Here is a 7,067-nt window from a genome sequence, read left to right on the forward strand (position 1 = left end):
CAAGATTGTTTAAAAATAATATTGAAAATAGAAAAGCCACCAAATAGATTTCTGGAAAAAATTTGACGAAATGTTGGAAAATAATCCTCAAAATATAAAAGATACAAAATATTTCAGAAAAAATTTGAAGATTTTTTTTGAAGAAAATCTTCAAAATATTAAAGACACAGAAAACATTTTAAAAAACTACAAGATGCTTGTGAAAATAATCCTGAAAATAGAAAAGACACGGAAAATATATCAGGAAAAAAATTGATGATTTTTTTAAAAATATTACTCAAAATACAGAAGACACAGAAAATATTTCAGACCAATTCAAGATTGTTTTTAGATAATAATCCTGAAAATGTAAAAGACAGACAATAAAATATTTCAGAAAAAAATCAAGATTTTTGAGAAAATAATCCTGAAAATAGAAAAGACAACAAAAATATTTCAGAAAATCTTGAAGAATTATTTTGAAAATAATCCTCAGCATATTAAAAACACATAAAATATTTAATGAAAAAAATAAAAGTTTTTTGTGGAAATAATCTTGAAAACAGAGAAAAAACGAAATTATTTCTGGAAAAAATTGACGATTTTTTTTTATAAATAATACCGAAGTATAGAAGACAGGAAATATTTCAGAAAAAGTTCAAGATTTCTTTGGAAATTAATCCTCAAAATGGTAAAGACAGCAAAAATAGTTATGGAAAAAATACACGAATTTTGAGTTAATTATCCTAGACATTTATAAGACAGAAAACATTTCAGAAAATCTTCAAGATTTTTGAGAAAATCATCCTGAAAATAGAGAAGACACAGAAAATGTTTCAGAAAAAGATTTGATGTTTTTTTGGAAAATAATCCTCAAATAATTAAAGAAACAGGAAATATTTAAGGAAAATTACAAGATTTTTATGAAAACACTCATGAAAATAGAAAAGATACCAAACATGTTTCTGGAAAACATTGATGAAATTCTGGAAAATAATCCTCAAAATGTAGAAGACACAGAACATCTCTCAGCAAATTTAAAATTTTTTGGAAAATATTCCTCAAATATTAAGCACACGGAAAACATTTAAGGAAAAACATTGACAATTATTTCGAAAATAATCCTGAAAACATAAAAGCCATAGATAATATTTCAGAAAAAAAACAAGGACTTTTAGGTAATAATCTTTAAAATATAAAAGACACAGCAAATATTTTAGAAAAAATTTGAAGATTTTTTTTGGAAAATAATATTCAACATATTAAAGACACAGAAAAATGTTGAAGGAAAAATATAGGATTTTTGTGAAAACAATCCTGGAAAGAGGAAGACAAAGAAAACATCTCACAAAAATTTGAAGGAAAAATTTTTTGGAAAATGATCCTCAAAATATTAAAGACACAGAAAATAATTAAGAAAAAATAAATATTTTTGTAAAAATAAGTTTGAAAATAGAAAAGACGACGAAAGTATCTGGAAAAAATTGTCGAATTTTTGAAAAATAATCCTGACAATATTAGAGAAACAGAAAATATTTCAGAGAAATTAAAATTTTTTTTGGAAAATAGTCCTCAAAATATTAAAGATGCACAAAATGTGTACAAAAAACATTGACTTTTTTGGTAAATAATCCTGAAGATATTAAAGACAGGGAAAATATTTAAGGAAAAATACAAGATTTTTATGAAATTAATCATGAAAATGAAGACTCAAAAATTTTTTTTGGAAAATAATTTTCAAAGTATTAAAGAAATGGAAAACATTTAAGGAAAAAATTGATAATTATTTAGATAATAATCCTTAAAATAAAAAAGACACAAAATATTTCTGAAAAATTCAAAATTTTTTAGATAATAATCCTGAAAATATAAGACAGAAAATATTTAGGAAATAATCCTGAATATAGAAAAGACTCAGAAAGTATTTCAGAAAAATCTCAGATTTTTTTGGAAAATAATCATCAAGTAATTAATGACACAGGAAAATTTAAGAAAAAAAAATGATTTTTTTTTTAAAAATAATCCTGACAATACAAAAGACACATAGATTGGTTCAGAAGAATTCAAGATTCTTTAGTTAATAATCCTGAAAATACAAAAGAAAATAAAAAAATTTCAGAAAATATTCCACATTTTTGGGAAAATGATTCTGAAAATAGAAAAAAATTCAGAAAATATTTCATAAATAATTTGAAGATTTTTTCATAATAATAGTCAGAATATTAAAGATACAGAAAATATTTAAAGAAAAAATAAATGTTTTTGTGAAAATAATCCTGAAAAATAAAAGACAATGAAAATATTTCTTGAAGGAAATTGAGAATTTTTGGAAAACATTGATTAAAATATAGAAGACACAGACAATATTTCAGAAAAATTCAAGATCTTTTTTTTGGAAATTAGTCCTCAATGTATTAAAAATACTGAAAATATTAATGAAATAGATGAGAATTTTTTTAGATAATAATCCTGAAAATATAAAAGACAAAGAAAATATGTCAGAAAAATTCAAGCGATTTTGGAAAAATAATCTTCAAAATATTAAAGATACCGAAAATGTTTAATAAAAGATGGTGATTTAGATAATAATCCTGAAAATATAAAACACACAAAATATATTTATGAAAAAAATTTGACATTTTTTGCATAATCCTCAATATATAGAAGACACAGAAATATTTTAACAAAACTCAAGAAGTTTTTGGAAATTAATCCTAAAAGTTTTAAAGACACACAAAACATTAACGGAAAAAAAAATTTTGAAAATAATCCTGAAATTATAAAAGATGCAAAAAAATTTCAGAAAAATTCAAGATATTTAGATAATAGTTCTGAAAGTATAAAATGTACAGAAAAGATTTCAGTAACAATTCAAGATTTTTCCAAAGTAATCCTTATCATAGAACAGACAGAAATTATTTCAGAAAAAATTTGAAGATATTTAAAAAAAAATATCCCTCAAACTATTAAAGACACAGAAAGCATTTAAGAAATAAAATTGATGATTTTTTTGGAAAATAATTCTGCAAATATAAAAGACACAGAAAATGATTCAGAAAAATTCAAGATTTTTTGGATAATAATGTGGAAAAAATAAAAGACACAGAAAAGATTTCAGAAAACGTTCAAGAGTTTTGGGAAAATAATCCTGAAAACAAAAAATACACAGAAAATATTTCAGAAAAAATTCAAAAATCTTTTTGTAAGATAACCCTCAATGTATTAAAGAACCAGAAAACATTTAAAGGCTTAAAGTGAGGATTTTTTGGAAAATAATTCTGAAAATATAAAAGACAGAAAATATTTATGAAAACATTTGAAGATTTCTTTTTGGAAAATAATCCTCAAAATTAAAGAAACCAAAATCATTTAAGGAAAAAAATTGATGGATGGAAAAAAATTGTTTAGATAATGATCCTTAAATTAGAAAAGACACAAAAATATTTCAGAAAATTTCAAAAGTTTTTAGATGATAATCCTGAAAATGTAACAGACACAGAAAATATTTCAGAAAATATTCAAGGCTTTTGGGAAATAATTCTGAAAATAGAAAATACACAGAAAATATTTCAGAAAAAATTCAAAAATTTTTTGTTTGGAAGATAATCCTCAAACTATTAAAGACAGAAAACTTTTAAGGAAAAACTGAGGATCTTTTGTAAAATAATTCTGAAAATATAAAAGACAAAGAAATATTTAAGAAAACGTTTGAAAAATTTTTGGAAAATAGTCCTAAAAGTATTAAAGAAACCGCAAACATTTAAGGAAAAAAAAAAAAAACCAAGTAATAACCCTTAAAATATAAAAGCTGGGTTGGGGATTTAGCTCAGTGGTAGAGTGCTTGCCTAGGAAGCGCAAGGCCCTGGGTTTGGTCCCCAGCTCCGAAAAAAAAAAAAGAACCAAAATATAATATTATATATATACATATATGACAAAATATTCAAAAAATTCAAAATCTTTTAGACAATAATCTTGAAAATAGAAAAGACAGAGAAAATATTTCAGAATACTTCAAGATTTTTGGGAAAATAATCCTGATAAGACAAAAGACACAGAAAATATTTCAGGAAAAATTTGAAGTTGTTTTGGGAAATAATCCTCAAAATAGTAAGGACAGAAAATATTTAAGGAAAAATACAAGATATTTGGAAAATAATCCTGACCAAAAAAAAGAGACAACAAAAATATTTCTGGAAAAATAATTGATGATCTTTAGAAAATAATCCTTAAAATATAGAAGACACAGAATATATTTCAGAAAAATCAAACATGGTTTAGGAAAATAGTCCTCATAAAGACACTGAAAATATTTAATGAAAAATGAGAATTGATAGATAATAATTCTGAAAATATAAGACACAGAAAATATTTCAGTAAAATTCAAGGTTGTTTTGGGAAAATTATCCTAAAAATTGAAAGGATACTTCAAATATATCTGAAAAATTTTGACATTTTTTTAGAAAAAATACTCAAAATATTAAAATTCAGAAAGTATTTATAGTTAAACACAAGAATTTTGAAAAAATAATCATGAAGATATAAAAGACACCAAAAATATTTCTGGAAAAAAATTGACAATATTTTTGGAAAATAATGCTCAAAATATAGAAGAAACAGAAAATATTTAAGAAAAAAATCAAGATTTTTTTGGTAAGTAGTCCTCAAAATATTAAAGTCACAGAAAATATTTAAGGAAATTAATTTAGAAAATAACAAGACATATAATATTTCAGAAAAATTCAAGATTTGTTAGATTAATAATCCAGAAATTATAAAAGACGCAGGAAATATTTCTGGAAAATACTTTAAGACTTTTTTGAAAACTATCCTCAAAACATGGAATACAGACAAAATATTTCAAAAAATTCAAGATTCTTTACATAATAATCTGAAAATTAAAAAAAAAAACGCAGTAAATGTTTCAGAAAAATTCAAAAGTTTTGGAAGAATTGTCCTGAGAATAGAAAGACACAGAAAATATTTCAGAAAAAAATATGAAGATTTTTTGGGAAAATAATCTTCAAAATACTAAAGACACAGACAACATTTAAGGAATAAACGTGATGAGATTTTGAAAAATATTTCTGAAAATATAAAAAACACAGAAAATATTTCAGAAAAATTCAACATTTTTTCTTTTTAGATAACAATGCTAAATATATAAAAGACACAGAAAGTATATCAGAAAATTTCAAGATTATTGGGAAAATAATCCTGAAAATAGAAAAGACAGAAAATAGTTCAGGAAAAATTTGAAGATTTCTTATAGAAAATAATCCTCAAAATATTAAAGACAACGAAAATATTTAAGGAAATATTCAAGATATTTGTGAAAATAATCCTGAAATTAGAAAAGACAACGAAAATAAACAAACAAACAAAAAACAAAGGAGACCAAAAAAAAAAAAAAAAACCCAACCAAACAAAAAAACCCCTCAAGAAACAAATATGGAGCAGCCGAGATTTTTGCTAGAAAACAGACTATGTTTTAATAGTTGAATGGAAGCCTGCGCTGTGGTTGAACCCACCCAAAGGAGCTGCATCGAAAAAATGGTGGCAGGGTGGGGCAGGGCAGGGCAGGGCAGGGCAGGGCAGGGCAGGGCAGGGCAGGGCAGGTTGAACTGCCCTCAGGTTGAACTGAGGTTCCTTGAGGTTTTTTTAATTTTTTAATTTCTCCACTCCACTTGTTTACGGATCTTTAGTGCAGTGGGAATGCAAACTAATTTCAAACTCTAGATGTTGGCCTTCACGGCTGGTTATTTTTATTTTTATTTTTTAATCACCATGAATGAATATGAATCACACAGAGGCCACTACGAATTAATTTCTTTTTGCTCCAACACGTTTATTTTATTTTTTAAAATTTATTTATTATATATGTGTGTACACTGTAGCTGTCTTCAGACACACCAGAACAGGGCATCAGATTCCATTACAGATGGTTGTGAGCCACCATGTGGTAGCTGAGATTTGAACTCAGGACCTCTGGAAGAGTAGTCAGTGCTCTAACCAATGAGCAATCTCTCCAGCACCTCTATTTTTATTTTCTAATCACCACGAATGATTATGTATCACACACACGTCACTAAGTTCTCTGCTGGTAGGGGATGCGCCTTGCTCTGTAGAGGCTGTGAATGCATGAAGCTCTACATTCGACCCCAGCATTGCATAAAAATAATGCAAAAAAATATTAGAATATTAATATTAGAAAACTGTCATCCTATCTTTATATATATAAAACTGTTATCCTATTTTTATATATAAAATATGTACATAAATATAGAAAACTGTCATCTTATCTTTATATTTAAATTATATATAAATAGAACACTGTCATCCTATCTTAATATAATATATATGTCAAACTGTCATCCTATCTTTATATATAAAATATATATTTATATTATAGTGTTTGGGAAGTAGATGGAGGAGGACCGGGAATCCAAAGGTCATCGACTACATGGAGGACACCCTGGAAACTTGAGACTCCTTTTTTTAATTTTAAATTCTTTACCTTCTCACCCTTTGAATGCGTGTTTGGGGCAACACTATTGCATTTTATGTAGACCTTGAATCTTTTTCCTGTGCAATAATTTACATGTTGTCTATGTTGTTGTTTTGGGCTTTTTTGCACCAACCCGTCAAGGAGTGTTTAGGGTGTACTTCCAAGGATGTTTCTAGATCTTTCCATTATTAACTTAGGGTGTGGCAGGATACGACTGAGAGACCGGTGCAGGAGGATCAGATGTTCCAGGCCAGCTTCGGTGACACAGTGTGCTGAGAGCTAACCTGGGCTACATGAGACTTCAGGTCAAACAACAGATATAACAAAAGAAGACAGATACTACTCCGGACAGAGTAAGAGTGAAGAAAAGCTGGAAAAGCAGGTAAGCAAATAAGATGGACGCTGTGCGCGTCTTAAACATGCACAGTTGTGTCCGTGGAAACACTGTCAAGTTTTAGTTAATTTATTACTATTATTATATTATTATTATTATATTATCATTAATTCATTTATCATTTTTACTATTACCATGAAAATATTTTCATGAAATTTCATTTATTACAGCAGGTCTTTTAATATTTAT

The sequence above is a fragment of the Rattus norvegicus genome, chromosome 6, assembly GCF_036323735.1.
Source record: "Rattus norvegicus strain BN/NHsdMcwi chromosome 6, GRCr8, whole genome shotgun sequence".
NCBI lineage: Eukaryota > Metazoa > Chordata > Mammalia > Rodentia > Muridae > Rattus > Rattus norvegicus.